Genomic DNA, 22,004 nt, shown 5'->3' with positions numbered 1-22,004 from the left:
CATAAAAGCTGGATAAAATCTAAATATGAAGTAATTTTGAAGTTTGTTTTGCTCAGTAGCAATAGAAAAAAAAAAAGCAAAAAACTTATAGGCTTGTCCTCCCTTCTGCCTTCTGCCTTTCTCACTTTCCCCCAGCTCTTTCCTTAATGGGTTCACAAATTTGAGTTAACAAAACTTAGTGAAATATACCAGCTACCAATCATACTGGAAAAATAATTCAAAGTCATACTTTGCTAAGGTTGGGTCAAGAATACTATTTCCTAATACTGAAAACAGCGGATGTATTTATATTTCCAAAAACATAATGTCTCACTCCACAACTATTTCTAATTACTAAGCACATATTACTGTAAAATAAAATTCGCCCTTATCGCCTTCTTGATACAATGAGTTGCTTCTGTCTCTCATGGACCTTGTGAGCTGCTTTTCACCTGTAGGTGGTTTACATACATCTAGAGAAAGCATCATTCCCTTGGGCCCCGGAGCAGTTGGAGCTGCTGCATTTCTATATTTGGCATCAATCCCTCAGTGCAGGATTCAACTCAGATCACTGCTGGGCCTGTCGTCACTGGGCTTGACCTTGTGTAGAAACCAACTAATGTCTTAATAATCCTCAAGAAATCATTAAAAATCCATGTGTGATGTTGTGACTTTCAATCAAATGTTAAATATCAGGTTCTAGAAGCAGTAGGACATAAATGATTGCAACAAAATTGGTCAGAAATGGTCAGTCTCCTAGGCAAAAATAGAATATTCAGAATCAACCTATTAAGAAATATAAATTATTTTAATATGTGCAAAACCTGTTAGAGATAGTTTTCATCTAATAAATAAAGTGCTGAAATCATAAAAGCCTAGAAAGAAGCATAAAATAAGGAGAAATACACAAGACTGAGCGTTCTGGGCCTAGAAGCCACCTCAGCTGTACCATGAGCACACTTGACCTTACATAGTGAGAGGCTAAACTTTTCTGCACCTCAGTGTCCTAAAATATGAGACAGCTAAACTAGATCATCTTTAATGACTTGGCCAGCCTTAAAATTCTGTAATCGGTGTCAGAGGTGAGGGGATGTAAAAATGAAGTCACATGGCCCATGATGAAAAGGAAAAAAAGGAAGGGAGGGAGGGAGAAAAAGGAAAGGGAAGAGAAGGGAAGGGAAGGGAAGGGAAGGGAAGGGAAGGGAAGGGAAGGGAAGGGAAGGGAAGGGAAGGGAAAGGAATAGGAAAAACTGCTTATGTGTATGGGGAAAAACCTTTGAAGTTAAAACTCTATCTAGACAACATCAACATAATAAATGACTCAGTGAAAATGGTAAAGAACTGGCCATTCCACTGATGGCCTTACAATACTACTAAACATTCCTTGGCTCATTATACAGAATATTGGCTTGTGAGTTCTACTTATGAACTTCCAGGAAGCATCAATAATTCAATCAAAAATTGTATTCTATTTTTGCAAATAACATGGGACTATTTCAGTACTGTTTGCTTCAGTTTTCCACTGAGGGACTTGAATTTCTGCAACATTATGGATAAATTGGCTTCTGGGGGCACCTGACTACATGTGACTCCACATCCACAAGTTATTTTTATGGGAGGGAGCTGAAGGGACCAACATGGCATCTCCCTTCCATTATAATCACTGAAGGTCTATAAGTAGAAGTGGAGGGGCAGAAGAGTTTGGAGCCTACTGAAATTAGGGAGAAGGCTCAGAAGAAGAAAACTAAACTGAGAGGTATCAAAGACTATGAGGAAAGAAGTGATAGGCAAATTATGTGTGGAGGTTAAAAAGCAATGGGGGTTCAATGGAATCACTGTATAAAAAGTAACAAATAATAAAATAAAATAAAGAGGCAGTGGAGGTATCTGGATATCTGGATTTCCAGTCAGGCCCTGGGATTCTCCAAACTGCCTGGCTCCTATGCTGTTTCATATAGTAAGGATCCCTTGGTCTTACCTATCTGTTATCTACCTTCTTCCTACCATCATGAGAAATAACACAGTGCAAAAGAATTCACTTCACATGGTCCAGGCTTTGGAATGAACACTGCCCACTGACTGATCGCATGTGCTCCTAAGAACGGTGTTGTAGACTGGGGTCTGCCTTGCACTATTCATGAGTGGCCAGAGAGATTTTGTCGTGCTGTATTTTGTCAAAAATTGGGTGGAGAGTTTCATGCTCATACTCCTTAAATTGAAGGAGACCATGCCATGGGCCTTAGGAAGCTGATGCCAGGGCTACATTTTCCAGTCCACTTATCACATTGTCTGAGCTCTCATCACTCACTCAGCAGCTCCTTTCCTTGGCCTCAAGCCCAGCTAAGTTTTAAATCAAAGTTTTTAGCTTTTTTAAAAAAACTTTTCCAACATACACAAATCTAGAGACTAACATGATAAACCCCCATATGCCTAACACCTAGCTTCAACAATTATCAGCATTTAGCCATTCTTTTGCCAACTGCGGGCTGCCCTAAAATATCATCAAAGCCAACTGATAAGACAAAGTTGTGTTTATTCCTATCTGATAAAGGATGAAACTGGCTTGCCAGAGTTTAATACCCTCTTGAAGTGAGGATGGCAAGCCTGGCATATATATAAGGTTTTAGAGTCTGATTTAAGGTGGATCTTTCAATGAAAGGGGAGCATGATTAGGATTAAGTAAGGATCAAGATAAAATAATTTATGACCTGTGAACACAAGATGAGGATTTTCAAGGTGAGGATTTTGAGGTCAGTGATTCAAAACGTCTTGAGGCATAAACACTGGCTTGGTGCTATTTGTTGGAGAGTTTAATGTTCAGTTAAGAGGGTTTTATGGGAAATTCCTGAAACAAACAAAATGTTTATTTACACATATCTTCCTGGGAAAGAGTACTCTGGAATAGTAAAATCAGATTGATGAAGGCAGTGGAAGGGTAAAGTCATATTAGTGTAGCAGCTAAATAGTAAAGTTATGTTAATGTATGCATTAAGTTTTTTGGGTGTATGTGGCTTGGGTTCTCAGTGTCATCTAGCCCCCTACTCACATTCATTGTTCTTGTTATTCCCTAAAATAGTTTAATTTATTGTTTATTTTTAAAAGTTGTCAATGGTATACAGGTTATAAACACACTCCGTAACCAGGTAAAATCTATAATAACCAGAAATCTCACATACATTCTATTTTGTCTTGTATTTTCAATTGTTCTGTTCTTTGCTTTATCAGGAAGCCAAGGAAATAACTCTCATGCTAAAAATTCACTATCGGACGCTCTGGAATAAAAAAAAAAAAAAAATGCTGAGGACTGTTCAGAATCTCAAAGAGCTCTAAACAGAAATCATTGCCTTATTAGGCAAACAGCCAGTCTAAGCCATGATAACAGGAGCAGAGAGAATCAGCAAGTTCAAGTTCAATGTGGACTTTGTGGGGAGCGTGCTGGGTAAAGTCAGTTTCTCTTTAGTAAATTAAGCCACTCTTCTGAAGGAAGAAAAAAAATGCCTTAAAGAAAATACATCGTGGCTTTTGACATTCACTCCTTCAAGGTTGGTAAAAATATAAATGTATTCAGACCACAAACATTAATTGAGCATGCTCTAAATGCAGGGCAAAGAGGGACTGTGCAGAGGGCAAAGAGGGACTGTGCAGAGGGAAAAGTCAATGTTTCTGAGAAAAGCCTGTCTTGGTGGAAACATCACCACTTTTGAAATGATACCTGCATGAGAATCTTGAAGAAATTTCTTAGCATCTAATTTCTTAATGTCTTTAAATTTCAAAATTTACTATACACAAACTTGCAGGCCTTTAAAGACAGGAAGAAGAAATGCACATATGGAGCCTGGCATCTAGAATGCGTTGTTATTTCAGCTGCAATCTCTGCCCTTGAGGAGACTTTGCAAAACGTCAAAAATAGAAGGGCAGAACAGCAGGTTGTATTGGAGTCCAATCATCTAGGGTCCACAATGCTATGTTTGATGTATTTTGTGCATTGGTGAATATTTCTGAGTGGGATTCTACAACGATAAGAACCATGCTCCAGGAGTATGACTTTGACAGCCAGTGTCACTTATGGGCTCCCAAAAGGGGTTCTGTGCTGGGCCCCAGGCTTTAAAGGACCATTAGCAAACACGTCGTGGGGCTGTCTTTCAGGACCTGGTCTCAGCACTGGTTGAGTGTGACTCATAACTCTTGTGTCTAACACTGCCTCTGTCTCAGAGAGATATTTATCCTCATCGTTGCCTTATATACTTGAAAAGAAAGGTGACTGTGTCCAAATGCCCTGGGGGTTTGTGTGACATTGCTCCAGAGAGCTGGGAGAATTTGAATGGCAGAACAGCTTGGGTAAGAGAAAAGATAAATTAGTTAACTTGTCAATCCTTCCTCTCAGAAAGCATGAATGCATTAACTTTTGCATAACGAACTGTTTCCTAGGAGGGCTGAATATCCATTTTGCCTCTCTTCTTTCCTATTCATAGTTCAGAAGTACTCAAAAATTAGTAAGGTATTTACAGGTGAGGAGTATTTTACAATATGAAATAATTCATACAACTCTAAAATGTGTATTAGATTGAACCATTTAAAACTATTCCATTTTTTGTAGGTCAACCTGTGTGGTTCAAACACACACACACACATATACACACAATCTTTTATCAAAAGACATAACATGCATGAATCCTGATAACAATTCTTTATATTCCTGTATAGGTCCAAAATTGCTTTAAGAGGTAGTAAAATTGAGGATTGTGTGTTATGGATATATATAATTAAGTTAAAGTATTTTGTAATTTTTTCTACAATCAAGTTTTACCATATACAATCCTATTACAATATTTGAACATGTAATTCATTTGAACATGTAAATTTGAACATGTAAATTCATGACTTTGATATGATACATAAAATTCATTATTATTTCCAAATCAAAATATTGCTTCAAGAATTTTTTTGACAATCCCAGTTGCTATTGTTTTAGGAGAATGAGGTTTCTCTAAAATGAAATTAATAAAAAACCATCTAAAAACTATAATGATTCAAAAAATTGGCATTGCTGAGATAGACTGCAAACCATTTAAAAATCTTTATTGTAACAATACAATTATTTATTTGGTTAAAGTAAAAGCAAGAGATGAAAATCTTATGAGATAAATATAAAATAATTTATGTTTTGCTACTAGTACAAACACCACTAGCCCATTCAAAGAACAACCTTATAAATGCAAAAGTAAATTCAGTCATCTTTGCTATTTTGCCATATTTCATTCTATTAAAACTATAACTTAAAAGATATTCTAGATTTGTTACAATGAAGATATATTTGCCACAGTAGGAGGATAGAACAGATTTTTACTTAACAGTTCGTTAACTTGCTTTATAACATTTAAATGTCTGTACTTTCGCTCCAGGATTCTCATATGCTAGGTGCAGGCCTGTTTCCAGCAATATCTTCATTCATTAACTGCAATTACTCATTGGCACCCATGACATGACAAGTAAATTGGAACTAATAAATATTTAAAGGTGATTAGGCCATAGAAGAGGCTTCCGTAATAGTCTTTAACTCAAAAAGCCAAAGAGGCCAGGCAGGTGTCATGAACAAGTGAAGCCAGTGAGGAGGAAGAAATTAGGGAGTGGTGGTGACTATGATGAACTGGGCAGTGTTTGTGCTACATCTAATAGGGACACCTATTGCTGAGGCTCAGCCCATTGTTGCCACATGGGAACATGGGCCAAGGCTTGCCAAAGTTTATGCTTTAAAAACAAAAATCTAGAAATATGGATATTTTCATATAAAATTTCTCAGTTTGAAACGAAAAAAGGAAAATACGTAGAATGAACTAAATGTGTCTGTAGGCTAGATTTAAGTAATAAACTACCACTTTGCAATCTCTACTATGGATTAAGGTAACAAGGATGTGAACTGACACTTGCCTTGTACTCTTTTTCCATTTCTCATTTGTTCTCACTGAGTATTTGTTATTGTGTTCCGCCCTTCCCTTCCTTCTTCCTCCTTCCCCTCATACTCTGCCCTTTTCTAATTCTGTTTCTTCCTTTCTTCTCCTCTTCTCTCTCCCCCAGTCTGACTTTCTCCATTCATTGTGAAATATGGCAGCCACATACATTGTCATTTCAGTCCCAAATAGAAAGTAACTAGCTAAGGAGAGAGAAGTCTCCATGCACCATGTGTATGAACAGGAAGAGGAATTCCTAGATAATGTGGTTTGGGTATCAAAGGTTTCCCCCACAGGATGGTGGCAAATTGACTGATCTAAGATTAAATTGCCTTAACGAGGCATATTTGGAAAAAAAAAATCAAAGTAACTTTTTTTACCCAAATGATCAAATATATTCTATTTCTCAAGTTTACTATATTTTACACAAAGTTGTCAAACTTCTTAACCTCACACATGCTCATATTGGAATAACAAAAGCCAACTTGGGATATTAACAATTATTTTTATTCATATGTGTATATACTACAGAGTATAATATAATTGTCGCATACTCTCAGAGCTTATGAAACATATCTGAGAAGACTTGTTTTATTTTTACGTTTTGAGACAGGGTCTTGCTCTATCACCCAGGCTGGAATGCAGTGGAATGGCACCGTCATTGCTCACTGCAGCCTCCTAGGCTCAAGCCTGGGCAAGTGATCCCCTCATTTCAACCCCGTGTATAGCTAGCACTATAAGTATATGCCATCAGGTCCAGCTATTTTTAAAAAACTTTTTGTAGAGGTAGTCTCTTGCTGGTCTCAGTTTGGCCTCCATCCTCCCAGGTAGGCCTCCCAAAGTGTTGGGATTACATGTGTGAGCCACTGCCCCCAGACAGAGATTTATTTTGTATGTGCCTAGAAGAGCTGAGTACTTTTAAAGCTAGATTCTGTGTATTAACGCATCTACTCCCACACAAAGGCAATGGAATAGAAGGCAACTGGGGCAAGAAGAAAAAAGTGCTAAGAAAATCATCACACAAAACCCAGCAAGAGAATTAGTAAACTAAATACCACTGGGCCTACAATATAGCCACAAAAAACTAAATAGGATGGGCAAATTGCATTTTGCTTGCAGTTCCAACAATTGACCTTTTCAAATCTATCTCCCCAATTCCTTCCCTGAAATCTTCATTTCCATTGTTTGTAGTAGCTTCATTTCTGAACCCTAAGCAGCTTTTCATAGATCAGGTATTTAAAATGTCAAACAATATTTAAAACAGCAAACATTTAAACATAAAATATATAATCTGTAGAATGACATCAGGAATTACAGTGTCTTGAATCACAATCCCAGAATGACTGGCCCTGCTTTAAGCAAAAAGTATATGGAATCAGAAAGCAGAGGCATCATTGTCTCCCTAATCTTATCCAGTTAATCATTTTATAGTCTCCCTCATCCCCTTCAGTAAATTAGGAGATTCTTCCACATGTCTGTCTGGCGTAAATCTATCGTGCTATAAATTTATATCAATTTCTTTTATTCAGCTTTAATTTTAGGTAGAGTATGGCTTCTCATCATTTTATAACACATTTTTGGTAGGTGAATGCTATGAATTAAATAGTCAGTGAATTTTAGAGCTGTAAAGTCCTTAGACAGCGAATCCTCCACATTTTATAGATGAGGAGCCTAAGGCCCAAACGTACCAATTGACTTATCTAGTATCAAAAAGTTAGTAACTGGTGGAGGTTGGGTTTAGATTCAGACCTCTTTAGCTTTAATACCTTCCTACTATTTCGCACTAATTTTTTTAGCAAGATGGATAAACCCTTGTGATGCTTAATTTTATGCATCAACTTAACTGGGCCACTGGATGCCCAGATATTTGGTCACAAATTGTTCTGGATGATTTTATGAAGATGTTTTTGGATGAGATTAACATTTATATTGGTAGATTTTAACATTAATTTAGATTAACATTTTAATTAGTAGAGTAAGCAGATTACGATTATATAACGTGGTTGGCCTCATCCAGTTGAAGGCCTGAATACAACAAAAATTCGGATCCTCCCCACAGTAAGAAATGTTTTCCCCACAGACTGCCCTCAGACAACTGTGAACACCAGCTCTTTTTGCCTGATGGCCTTCAAACTGGAATGTGTGTGTCCCATACCAATGGCCCACTCTGCAGATGTTGAACTTAACAGCCTTCATAATTGTACCAATACCTTCATAAATACACCAATACCTTATCATTAATCTCATTATGTGTGTGTATGCGTGTGTGTTATTTTTCTGGAGAATCCTGACTAATCTAATCCTCTTCCCCTAAATGTTTCAGAATGGATAGATTTCCCTACAAAATTCTCAACTTCATGCCTCTCTTATCTTTTTACATTTTTTAAATTTCTCATATTACAAAGTTTCAAATTAGGCAGAAGTATCTTGTGTCAGACTGAATCTTGTATGCTAACTTGGATTGGCTTGACTGCCCCTGCTTTTGGGGCAACATCTGCCTTCTGAACCACACCATCACTGCTGCTATCACTAAGGTCTTTGAGACGGAACGTGTGAGTTAAATTCTTGGGGCTCCATGGCCCTTATGTTCCTCATGCCAAATGACCCCTGTGCCTCAAGACTCAAATGCCAAAGTGGCTTCCTAAGCTGTCAAGGGGTCTGATGGCACAACGCAAAGTGTAGGGGAGTTCCATCCCTGCAGAGTGAAGCTTGACCAGTGGAAAGTAGGTAACAGGAGCAAGCCAGATGGACACCTCTGCCCTCCTTTCCCATTTCCATGGGCTACATTTAGGTGCATGTCTTCCAAGCCCTTCTGGAGAAATCCTTCATGCTAAGTGAGCATGCCTCCTGAATGACCAGCCATTTCTTTTCATGGCTCATTGGGATTCGGTAGCCAGCATGGAAACATCATATCACATAGCTTCGCATCTTTCTATGACTTACTTTCTTCTTCCTCACCCCAGCATCCCCAGGCTTATACCTCCTAAATAAAGTTTCAGCACTTTAATCCTTGCCTTAGTCTCTGCTTTCTAATGGATCAAGAAAAAGATACTTTTCCCAAATTAGGATTGAGGATTGTTCATTAGTAGATTGGTTTGGGAGGCAAAGAATGGCTAAATTTATCTAACAATTGGTGATTTTAAAACTCAAAATAGAAATGGTATATTTTATGAAGCCAGATGATGTATTGCTAAAATACTAAGGGAATAGAGCATACCAATTATATCAAATTCCTGAATTGCCTGTAATTGAAATTTTTTACTCCAAAACCAATTGAAAATCTTTTTAATTTATGAGTCCAGGTTTATGAATTTATACAGAGAACACACTGCATATTAACTATTTAGTATCAAAAAATTTTTCCATGTTTTGAGCAACATTTCCAACATTAATTATGATTGTGTAATACCAAACACAAAGATGTTAGGGGACACTGAGTGGTGACCATCGTAGGAGTGCTTCAGATTCCTTTAACCAAACAAATCTGTGCTATTTCCTCTCTTAAAGTGACAAGCTGAGGATTATAGTCTGATAAACCCAATCTAACTAACGTTTTCCTGTTATGGACTGAATGAATGTTCATATCCCTCCAAAATGTATATGTTAAATCCCTAATCACCAAAGTAATGGCATTTGGAGGCAGAACCTTTGTAAGTAATTAGGTTTAGATGAAGTCTTGAGGGTGTGTCCTCATGATAAAAGTAGTGGTCCTATAAGAACAGACCAGAATGCTAGCTCTCTTTTCCCATCATGTGAGGACACAGCAAGAAATAAGTCACTTGCAAGCTGGGAAAAGGGCCTTTACTAGAAATGAATCAACCACTATCTTCATCTTGGACTTCCCAGCCTCCAGAACTGTGAGAAATAAATGTCTGTGTTTAAGCCACCCAGTGTATGATATTTTGTTATAGCAAACCTCACAGACTAGTATATTAATATTCATAACTTACCTAGATTGAACCTGGATGCTTGTTTCTCATTAAACTAGTCTTTGCAAAACAATCAGTTAGTGGACAGAGTGGGAATGAGAAAGGCAGATGATCGATGAAGAGTTAAGAGTAAAGTCGAAATGCAATAATTCTGTCTGAAATCTTCTCTAAATACAAACCACTAAAGAAATAAACTTTCTTTAAAACTCAAAATTGCTGATGTTGACCTTGGCCTCTCCAAATACCTTAGGACGTCAGAGCTGAATGCTCTGGACTGAATCCCATGGAAACAGCATTTAATAGCTTCATCCAAAGTCACAGTTAGGGCATACTCTGGTCAGCAAAAGTAACAAAAATATCATCTGCAGTTTCTTAATTATATTTGCCCCAAGAGTTAATTTAAATTTGTTTAGTTTATTATGCAGAGGGAAAAAAACATTATCGAAAAATCCCAGTTTTTCATAAAGCCAGAGATCATAGAAGTCAAACCACAGATTCAGCCACTTACATCACCAGCAATAGAGATTCTATAATTAGAGATTAGCCAGCTGCAATCATTTCTGCTGCTTTAGACAGCTGGATCAAGCTGATTTCACTGAGTTGTGTCAAGCTAAAATGTCTCCTTTTTTTCCTGTTTAAAAGAAATCAGCAAAATAGTGTGACTCAGACACCCAGAGAACCTCTTTCTCCCACCCGAACCTCTAACAAAATATTTTTTGTACCTATACATTTATTTCTAGTCTCATACCTTTCTCGGATTAAAAAAAAAAAAAAAAAAGAACCACGCTTCCATTACCATGTCACTGCTGGTGAGATGCCTAGAAAAATCTTTTATCTTAACTTCAAATTGATGGCATTAGGAATGGTTTCTCTGAACTAAGTCCTATATTCAATCCTACCTAAAAAGAACCACTCCATTTATTTTCTCACTCCCAACAGATGGTTGAGAACCCTTAAAATTAATCACTATGGCAAGAGCAGTAACAATGATGACATAAGTACTTTTATTACTAATGGAAAAGTAAGCATTCTGGACCAGATTTTCTTTCCTCTTAATTGTAGCTCACTGGGGAATTCCCATGTAGCCTGAACTCTGTGCCTCAAAATCCTTTCTTCCATTAACAACTGGAGCTGTTGGTACTGTTTTGGCCATTGTTCTCACCATTGTTCTGTCCTTGTTGTGAGATGGGAAGCTGGCTTTACATTTTAAGTTGGATGACAAGGCTAAGGGAGTAGCAGTAAATTATTACTTGATGCGTTTTTTTTTTTTTTTTTTTTCCTGAGATGACATTAAAACACTAAAAAGCTGACACAATTTGGCAGTTTCCCTATTTTGAAATTATTAGAACCAAGGTTTATAGGAAATCCCAACTCTGCTCTAAGGGAATTCAGGTTATTTGCTAGAAATATATTCTTTCATTTCATGTTATACTGTTAACCAGCTCTACCAAATTATTGATAAAATTATTAGATAAAATTATATCTTTTATTAGATTATTAGATAAAATTATATCTAATTATTAACCAGTTCTACCAAAAACTGAGCAAAAGGTAGAGAAATATACTTTGACCCCAGATAAATCATGGGAAAAATATTATTCTAACCTAATTTATTCAAATAATTAACACAAAAAACAAACATGTGACCTTTGAGGACCACACAGTTGATATGAGTTGGCCTATTTTTTTATGACTCCTTCATAGAAGAGCAAACGTTTTAATTTTCTAGTCAGCGTGACTTTATGCTTCCTCTTCCACAAATTAAGTATCTCACTTTGGCTGCCAGGATTACATATATTTCCTAATTTATATGATACTGAATTTAATATTAGAGTTGGAGGCATGTTCATCATCATATAGGTTAGTGCTTCTCAAACTTTGTCAAAGCCAGGAGTTCCTTTAATTAATTTTCTCCATGACCTTTTCATTTTGCAAGACTTTGTCAATCCAACAATATATCTTTATTAAATAATTTACTTTTTCAGTTTTTAATTAATGAAAGTCACATCTATTGGCACTCAAGGCAGGAGAAAAAGTCAGCTCTATTTAAATGATGTGAACTAAGAATGGGAGAAGGAGAATTTTCCAAGTTGCTGGACTGATATATACACATCCACGACAAATCCCAGACTAAATTTCCTCATTTCTTACAAAATCTTTTTTTATTTGCCCTAGCCTGGATTTACCCATTATTCCTTCTTTCTTCTCCAAGCATGCTTTCTCTGGTCTTTGCATATGTTTTCCCCCTAGTTGAGAAGAAACGCTCCTCATTCATTGCATGCACAAGTTATTCAAGTGCCACTGTGTGTGGGTGCATGTGTGTGTGTGTGATCTCCCATGACTCCCACATCCACCACGACCACCAGTCAGAATTAACTTCTTCCTTATTTTGCTCCCTCTGTAAGTTGTTTGTACTGTGGTCATGAGATTGTGCTTACACATCTGTTTCCCATACCAGACTGTGTGCTCCTTGAGATCAATTTCTATGTCTTACTTATATTTTATTCCTAGGGCTTTGCACAGTACCTAACACACAATAGGACACTCACTAATGTTTTATTTAATGAGTAAATGAATGAATGAGTGAAAGTATAACTATGTCAATCTAGTGCTATTACTTACAAAGATAAATTTTTCACAAGATTCTAAGCCAGTATAGATTTGGCAAGGTGTAAAAGATGAGCAAAATGCTACAACATGTAAATATATTTCCTGAAATCAAACAGATATTGGATTTGATGCTTCTGTGGTTTAAGAGTGCACTGTCATTTGTTTTCCATGCTCTACCCACCATTTTTTCCACTTAACAAAATCTTTTGCTTCTTAGTCAACAAAGGTAATAGGTCACATTTTGCTTTTCATGTACATTATTCCATTTGATACTCACACCAACCTTGAAAAGTAGGTATTATTATCGACTTCGCTTTCTAGGTCTAGAAACTAAGGCTCACAGAGGTTAAACTTTGCACAAGGTCACAGAGTTAGTAGATGTAGTATGGAGTCTGACCTCACATCTGCTCTCTCCACAGACCACAACACATACTCCATGCACCAGCTCCTTGATTATTATTGCCATAAGATCATAGGACTGGGTAAGGTGAGAGGACATAGTGTAAGAGCTGGACCATAGTAACTCATTTACTCAGATGTGAAATGCATACCACCAGGCTTGATTTTTATAGGATGACTTCCATAAACAAACAAAATGCATAAATAATCTAAATTTAATTACATGGGGGAAAATACAAATACACACCGAGATTAAAATATACCAGAAGAGGCCGGGCGCGGTGGCTCAAGCCTGTAATCCCAGCACTTTGGGAGGCCGAGGCGGGCGGATCACGAGGTCAGGAGATCGAGACCATCCTGGCTAACACGGTGAAACCCCTTCTCTACTAAAAATACAAGAAAATTAGCCGGGCGAGGTGGCGGGTGCCTGTAGTCCCAGCTACTCGGGAGGCTGAGGCAGGAGAATGGCGTGAACCCGGGAGGCGGAGCTTGCAGTGAGCCGAGATCGCGCCACTGCACTCCAGCCTGGGGCACAGAGCAAGACTCCGTCTCAAAAAAAAAAAAAAAAATATATATATATATATATATATATATATACACATACACACACACACACACACACACACACACACACACCAGAAGATTAAATATAGTACAGCAATAGATAATGTTAGTTTTAACTTTCTTCTTACAATTTTATATATTTTCTATATTTTTGCAACAAATATGTCTATATACTCAGTATAGTATCTTATTTGAATAAAAATAAGATATAAAATTAGATAAATGGTTAGCTCTATGGAATAGTTTAGAAGCAAACTCAGTGTCTAAGAATTTAGCACAAAAGCTCACCTGCTTATGAACTTTCAATTTAAAAATCCAGATAAAGAAAAAGAACTCTTATCTTTGCCTGCCACGAACAGATGGTAATACCTTTGCTGGTCCCTTTGGACTTAAGAACAAATGGACTTACACACTATCTTCAGGACGAATCTATTTGTAAGTGGAGGAGTCCCCACACCTAGTAAAAGAAGTGCTACAAATAAATGGGAAGTTCTTTTTAAAGAGTACTGATTTTTTTATTAATCACACCATTAAGAGTAATAGCAAAAACCAAAATTACTGTTGCTCCAAACTAATATAATAGCAAAAATTTGTAATTCACCTACAAATAAGGTAATAATGAAATAGAAATTGATATTATATATACTCCATCTATTATGAATTATTTTATAGCCATTAATTATATTTTCAATGAATTCTAATGACTTTGGGAAATTATCTAGCTCTCATGTTATTTTGTAAAGCTAGGATGCAGAATTGTATATATGCATAATCTCAACTACATAATTGTATATAGAAAAGAAACTCATAGCTAATAGGATTTATGTATAGGAGAGTTATGGAATAAATTTTAATTTATATCACTATTTCCTTTATATTCTATAAGTTTTTCAATGAGTATTTATTAAAAGGAAAAATAAAAATCTTTCTTTCGCCTTCTCTCTGTCACCTTAACCCCACATGTACACATACAGTCCTGAAGAGAGAAATCCAAGGTTTGAATCAAAACAGACTTAAAATAGGAATGAACAACATGCTGATAATTAATCAACCCTAGAGTGAGTCAGATTAAGTTATTCTGCTATAAACATTCAAAACCCAACCTTGGTATTTACCTGCACAAAGGATTCAGAGCCCAGAGCTTAGAGCTAGATGGCAGATAAAAGACTGCCATCACCCCAGGCCAACAAAAATGCTTACCCATCTCACATATAGTCTTGTCTTTTTTTTTTTCTCACAAGCAACTGCTCTTATTAAGGTGCAGATTTCTCCAAACAGCAGTATTTGGAGCTCTTGTGCAGCAAGAAAAAAAAAAAAAGACAGTGAAAAAGTTATCTTGAAATTCATGGTAAAAGTACGATTGGAACTGATGAATCACAATTATTTATGGTTCCTACTTTACCAAGCACTTTGTACATACACTGGCTGACAACAACAATATGAGATAGGTAGGACACACATTATTTACTTTTACTTCACAAATGCCCTTACTTTTGCCGAGCACTCACACCACTTCTAAGTGGTAGGGCCTGACTTGAAATCTAGCGTCTAAATCCAATCCTATGCTCCTTTCACTGAAGTTATTCCTCAAAAACAGTCTTACAGCCTCCAACTAGAAATATACTTACCTTATTCACCTTTAAAAAAAAAAGACACTATATCATGTACAACATCTCCAGGAGTCTTAAAAAATTATAACAGCGTTATGGGGTTGCTGCTAATACTAAGCACCAATGTAGAACATTGATACTATTCTGAAGCACAATTTTGGGAAAGCAGATATATAGGAGAGTGAATGGGCTGCATATCCATTAGGCAATTTGCTTCTTACCAAATGTCTCTGAGGAATCTCTCCTTCTCTCTCCGTGTTATTTCTGCTTCTCTTGGAATTTTAGCTTCATTCTCTCAGACTGGCTTCTTGGACCCTGCTTGAGTCCTCACCACTGGCAACTCTTAAAATGACATCTTCAACTTCCCCTGTGCCCTCTTCCTTTTTGTCTCAATTTGAAACATCTCCAAGAGGGACTCTGATTGACTCAGTTTGAGTCAGGGCCACACTGTGGTCAGGGTAAGAGGGCATTATACAATGAAATGAACACAAGAAAATCTTGGCTGGAGGAAGGAATGTGTATTAGTCAGCTCAGGCTGACACAAAATACCACAGACTGGGTGGTTTGAACAGAAATTTCTCACATTTCGAAGGCTAGCAGTCCCCAGTTCAGTGTCTTGGGAGGGTCCCCCTCCTGGCCTGCAGATGGTCACTTCCTTGCTGTGTCCTCACATAGCCTTTCCTTGTTGCCTGTGTGGAGAGAGAGACAGAGAGAGTGAGCAAGCTCTCTTGTACCTCTTCTTAGAAGGACACTAATCCTATTAGATCAGGAGTGACCTTTATGACCTCATCTAACCTTAATTACTTCCTTAGAGCCCTCATCTCTGAATACAGCTACACTGGAGATTAAGGCTTCAACATACGAACTTGGTGGCTGGGGACACAAACATTCAGTCCATAACAGGATGGGTCAGTGATTTTCTAAGGAAGACAATTGCTGCTACCAGAAAAGGGGAGCAGGGCTTGAATAACAAAGCAATAAATGGCCTAAGTACTTGCTGTCAAGCCCTGGACTATAGTTACTCAAAATTTCTTGTTAGATGTGGAAATGTAGATTTTTAACAACCAACAGAGATGTAGTGGGACTAATATTCTCTTATGAAAGACATGGAGACTGACAAGAATGCATCACTCTTGCCTCTGAGATGAAAGAAGACCTTTGCACCAGCAGGGGGCTCCTCAAGAGGTTGTTTGGATTCTTATTCAGTACACACATGAAAAAGTAGGTGAGCCTCTGCTCCATACCACCAATTATAGCAAAAATAGTTTTATACTGGAAAACCTGTAAAGCATCAGATGCCCACAAGTGCCATTAAAAATATAACCGTCAGGAAAGCCAGAGAATATTTAAACTGTGCACTCTGATCTACCCTCCAAAATCGATCCATTCCAAAATATGATATGACCAAAATATCCATTCCAAAATATGATTGGTAAATTAAAACTTGCCATGTAGAAGTATTGGTTACAACATAATTAAATGCTAGGGCAAATCTCATTCTTCCTGAATAGTATCTTTGATATCAAAATGTGGTTTGTGTGTGTGTGGCAGGGTCTTGCTCTGTCTCCAAGGCTGGAGGGCAGTGGCACAATCATAGCTCACTGTAACCTCAAACTCTTGAGTCTAAGAGACCCTCCTGCCTCAGCCTCCCAAGTAGCGAGGACTACAAGCATGGATCACCACACCCAGCTAATTTTCAATTTTTTTGTAGAGACTGGGTCCCACTATGTTGCCCAGGCTGGTCTCAAACTCCTGGCCTCAAGCAATCCTCCCACCTCAGCCTCCCAAAGCACTAGCATTATAACGTGAGCCACTGTGCCCAGTCTTAATATTAAAATATTTGATCTGAATCTTTTCTTTTCTGGCAGTAATTACAGGCCTGATTTGGTTATTTATCAAGGGCACTGTTGATTCATGATAATAAAATCATGACATCTTCATATAAAAAAGGTTTATTCCTCTACATGCTATGGAAAGGAGGTGCATCTCTATCTCATCCAAAATAGCTTCAAATCAGGGAGCTTTGAATTAAAAGGAAAATGGACAGAACACACTCCTGAGATGAAAATTGCTGTGATTAATCAAAAGAATACAACGATCAACTCTCACACTTGCAATCATTTTAAGTCTGTACATGCATCAGAAACAAAGAGTTTATTTTAAGCTCATCAACTGGGCCCACAACTGCTATCTGTGCCTAGAATTGAAGGCTGAGGAAAAGTGGACAAAAGCACTGAGCTTGCTTCAATTTGTCCTGAAAGCATTCTCCTCCAGGTGATGATGAGTAAAACAGCATTTATTTGCTCTTTAATTTGGCTCCCAGCCCCCAAAACCCAGAGTTGCAATCAAGAAAGCAGCACATATTTTACATGAATAAGGTAAAATAAATGTGTAATAATAAGGTAACGGATATTTCTTTTTAAAGAATAAAGGATGTCCTTTCAATCAATGAAATATTTTTACTTTACAGCTTGAGTAATACGTATGTTCTTTACAAAGAAAAAAATGTACAGGGTTCTCTTGGGTGTGAGTTATATACGAGCTCACTCTGCATCCATGGTTTAATACTAAGCCGTATAGGCTATTACAGCCTTCCTGGACTTAATCCCTCGAAATGTTCATAGTGATGGAAGAAGCACTTCTATCTTGTGTGTTTGTGTTTGTGTGTGTGCATGCTCACGTGCACATGTGTGCATGTGCATATTACATAGCACAGCTTACTCCAAATAAATTCTCAAAATATTCCCACTGAATCTTCAGTCTTTCTATTCTTTATTATTCCCAATCTGGTTGAATAATCCAAAAGTCATAACCAATTCTCAAATATTTTATTTGAAAATCTGCATCCTGGTGGTTGGTGCCCCATCCTGTTTTTATCTGACTCTATTATTTCTTAGCATTTCAGTATAAATTTCCAATTTAATATCCCACCCCAAGGACATTAACACAATTGCCAGTATAGGTGCTGAGCTGTCTTGGAAATGCTTGGTTTTCAGGATGTCATTCAGATAATCCAGACAGTGCTTCTATTGAAGGTTTGTTTAATTTTATTTTTAAAAATTTTTAACTGAAATCAGTAGAAAATACTCAAAATTCTCACAGAAAATATATGGACTTTGTAGATTACGTTTCTGGACACAGTTTGAAAAACACTGAAATAACCATATTCTGGGTCTGACCAAATGGTATTCTGCCATTACTTTGATAAAGGTGAATTCATTGGAAAGAAATCTTCCTAAGATGTTTTATCTGGATTGTAAGATTTTCTGTTTGTTTGCTTGTTTGGTCAGCTGTGCAATGAAAGAGCTGATTAGCATCTTTAGATACTCAGTGTTTGGAGTGTTGAGTTTGATTTATAAAACTAAAAAGTCTGAACCCCTCCTGCCAAGTAGCCATCAAGATCTTAGCTTCACACATCTGGTACCAGCTTCTCATAGGCTGCCCTTATGGCCAAATATTTTATCCAAACTCAGTTTTTCCTACATCAATTTATTAAACCTGAGGGTTTTTATAAGGTGATAAGGAATTTATAATAATATTTAAATTTGACTTAGCAAAAGGTTTGCATAGTCTTTTCATGTTCTCATTTTCCCCTCTAAACTGGCCAAGGTTTATTTTGAAGCAAGCACTTGGATGAGTACCATATTTGCATGACACAATGAAGATGGACCTATTTTAAGCTCAAATCATTGACAGAAAAGGAAGGGATAAGCTTTCCATTGAGACATCAGGAGCTAAGTTTTAAACAGGCTTTTGCTAGCAATAGGTCACAAGAGAATTTCAAAGATTTGGTTCACCCCACTTCTCTCAGCTCCCTAAGCTCGCAGTCTGGGTATGGGTAACGGACTGCGGGCCAGCATGGCTACATGTTAAAATGTGTTTATTTTTCCATGGGGTAAAAAATCATAACGAGGATGGTGATTAGTAGAGAGGCTAACTTGATACAAAAATGGTGCTGACACCAAAATTAGACACGCAGGTCTCCAGAGTTGTGTAAGTCCAGGAGATTTTATTTACATTGTGTATCAGCTGTGTGGATGACATAACTTGGAAGTTTCTACAATGTAGTCACCAGGGAGTGAAGTAATCTGGAATATTTTCCTAAGCCACTATATACACCACCATCATCTCAGTTCATAGGTGCCTTTTGTGAGAAATTTTTTATTTAAAGAATGTTTTATAGCTAATCAATTTTCTTCTTCACTTTCATTCTGGATGGGGCCTATGAGACTACTTCTATGCCCCAAATTCAGGTCTCCCCAGAGACCTGAATAACTCCACTGTAACAAATGCATAATCAATACATGTGAAATACTCTTATGAAATCATAAGAAAGAAATTGACAGTACAGTAGAAAGACGGGCAATGATATTTCTAAGAGGAGCTCTGCAAAGACAGAATTGACCAACAGGAGAGGAAAGCTTCCTCTCATTATTTCTAGCACAGGTCCCCCTTGTGGCTACCGCATTTATAATCACACTTCTTGTCAGTCATGACATAAAATTAATTAAGGAAAAATACGTGATTGACTTTTCATAATTAAGAAAGAATAGGAGATTAGAAATAAAGTAACATTAAAACACAGAATAAGGGGGAAAGAAAGAGTAAAGTACAAACTGAAATGGGAGAATAAAAATCCCGGTGAAGACAAGAGATTAACAGTTGAAAATAATAAAAGAAAATACATGATGTTTAGAATAAAGTATAAAAGGCCAGTGGCCAATGAGATTAAAAAATAAAATCCTGAAAGCAAAAGAGATAAAGGATGAAAAACCCAAAATCCATATAAATGTGAGAGATTAAGGATTAACAGCAGGAATTAGGACATACAAAGGTAAAAGTAGAAAATATAGTATATGAAAAAAGAATATTAAGGAAAATTATATTTAAAGACCTAAATATGAAAACTTTGGAGAAACCATGGAATAGAAATGTCAGGGCGTGAGGGTGGAGCCCAGTGGAGGGTGATATGGCATAGTCAATAGCTCTTGGGCTGCGCCTCTTGCCCTTCTTAAGGGGCTTCCTTTTAAGTGGAGTGGTCTTTACAGGTGAGGCACCAAGGATATGGAGAACAATCTTATGAACTTAGGTCCCTTGAGTCTCCCTAAAAAATAAAACAGAAAACCCTATAGTTAACTGGCCTCTCAACACTTACAAGGCAAGCCCTATAGAAAAGTTAGGATTCTTTTTCCCAAAAGACAAAGGCAGAGGGAAAAGTGATTAAATCCTATAAAATCAGAAGCCGTAGAGAAGGGATGAATATGGATTTATTTTTAAATCCAAATAGTTTTATACCATGCATGAGAAAGAGTCAAATTTAAGACAATTGATAAGAAAGCATTGTTGGAGCGCGCGCCTGGTGGGGCCGGCCGGGACTCCCCGCTCGCACGCCCGCTCTTCCTTTCGCTTGCCCTGTGAGCTGAGCCGGTGTATGTGTAGCAGTAACACAGTCAACCCCGCTGCCCGCCATCGCGCCCGCCGCCCGGAAGGTCACCGCTGCGTTGATTTTCCTGCATGGATTGGGAGATACTGGGCCTGTTAGGCCTGTTACATTAAATATGAACATGGCTATGTCTTCATGGTTTGATATTATTGGGCTTTCACCAGATTCACAGGAGGATAAATCTGGGATTAAACAAGCAGCAGAAAATATAAAAGCTTTGATTGATCAAGAAGTGAAGAATGGCATTCCTTCTGACAGAATTATTTTGGGAGGGTTTTCTCAGGGAGGAACTTTGTCTTTATATACTGCCCTTACCATGCAGCAGAAACTGGCAGGTGTCACTGCACTCAATTGCTGGCTTCCACTTCGGGCTTCCTTTCCACTTCCTTAGCACAGTCCTATCGGTGGTGCTAATAGAGATAATTCTATTCTCCAGTACTACGGGGATTTGACCCTTTAGTTCCCCTGATGTTGGTGAATCCAGCCAATGTGACCTTTAAAACCTATGAAGGTATGATGCACAGTTCATGTCAACAGGAAATGATGGATGTCAAGCAATTCATTGATAAACTCCTACCTCCAATTGATTGATGTCACTAAGAGGCCTTGTGTAGAAGTACACCAGCATCATTGTAGTAGAGTATAAATCTTTTCCCATGCCCAGTCTTCAAATTTCTAATGTTTTGCAGTGTTAAAATGTTTTGCAAATACATGCCAATGACACAGATCAAACAATGTCTCCTCATGAGGAATTTATGATCTTTTAAGTTTCTATATATGTATTCTTATAAGAAGATTCAGGATCTACTATATTAAAATAATGAAGCAGGTAGCTTCTTTTTTCTCAAATGTAATTCAGCAAAATAATACAGTACTGCCACCAGATTTTTTATTACATCATTTGAAAATTATCAGTATACTGAATGAAAATTTATTCAGGTATAAATGAGCAGTTAAGATATAAACAATTTATGCATGCTGTGACTTAGTCTATGGATTTATTCCAAAATTGCTTAGTCACCATGCAGTGTCTGTATTTTTATATATGTGTTCATATATACATAATGATTGTAATACATAAGAATGAAGTGGTATTACTTTATTCCTAATAATAGGGATAATGCTGTTTGTTGTCAAGAAAGAGTAAAATTGTTCTCTTCAATTAACGGCCCTTTTATTTTGGGACCAGGCTTTTATTTTCCCTGATATTATTTCTATTTAATACTCTTTTCTGTCAAGAAGAAAAAAGTTTGTTTTTTCTTTATTGTCCTTCATAGCAGACCAAGTATTGCCTCTCTGCCATAGACAGCCATTGTCAATACATGCTATAATTTGACATTCTGGGTCACAGATATAAGGTATTTAAAATCTATTTATGCTTTATAGAGAAACCAGACATTAAAACTTCATGCACTACTTATTTCAGATTACTATACCTTATCCAAATTTACACCTAGCTATTAGGATCTTCAACCCAGTTAACAGGGATAATTCTGTGGTTTTATTTTTCTGTAAACAACTG

The 22,004-nt window shown here is 37.2% G+C and overlaps 1 protein-coding gene and 1 pseudogene across 1 annotated transcript in view; one reads left to right on the top strand and one right to left on the bottom strand.

Annotated features, from left to right (window-relative positions):
• The window catches only part of FAM13C (family with sequence similarity 13 member C), a 141,502-nt gene extending 126,019 nt beyond the window's left edge, over window positions 1–15,483 (bottom strand). Inside the window, exon 1 of the mRNA XM_007963394.3 lies at window positions 15,261–15,483. The gene's annotated coding sequence lies outside the window, so the exon portion shown is untranslated. The remainder of the gene's footprint in view (window positions 1–15,260) is intronic.
• A 5,016-nt stretch (window positions 15,484–20,499) lies between these two features.
• Window positions 20,500–21,202, top strand: LOC119627857 (acyl-protein thioesterase 1 pseudogene; annotated as a pseudogene).
• The last annotated feature ends 802 nt before the right edge of the window (window positions 21,203–22,004 follow it).

The sequence above is a fragment of the Chlorocebus sabaeus genome, chromosome 9 (assembly GCF_047675955.1).
Source record: "Chlorocebus sabaeus isolate Y175 chromosome 9, mChlSab1.0.hap1, whole genome shotgun sequence".
Lineage (NCBI taxonomy): Eukaryota > Metazoa > Chordata > Mammalia > Primates > Cercopithecidae > Chlorocebus > Chlorocebus sabaeus.
Note: the sequence above shows the minus strand (reverse complement) of the source record. Positions and strands in the feature narration are given on the sequence as shown.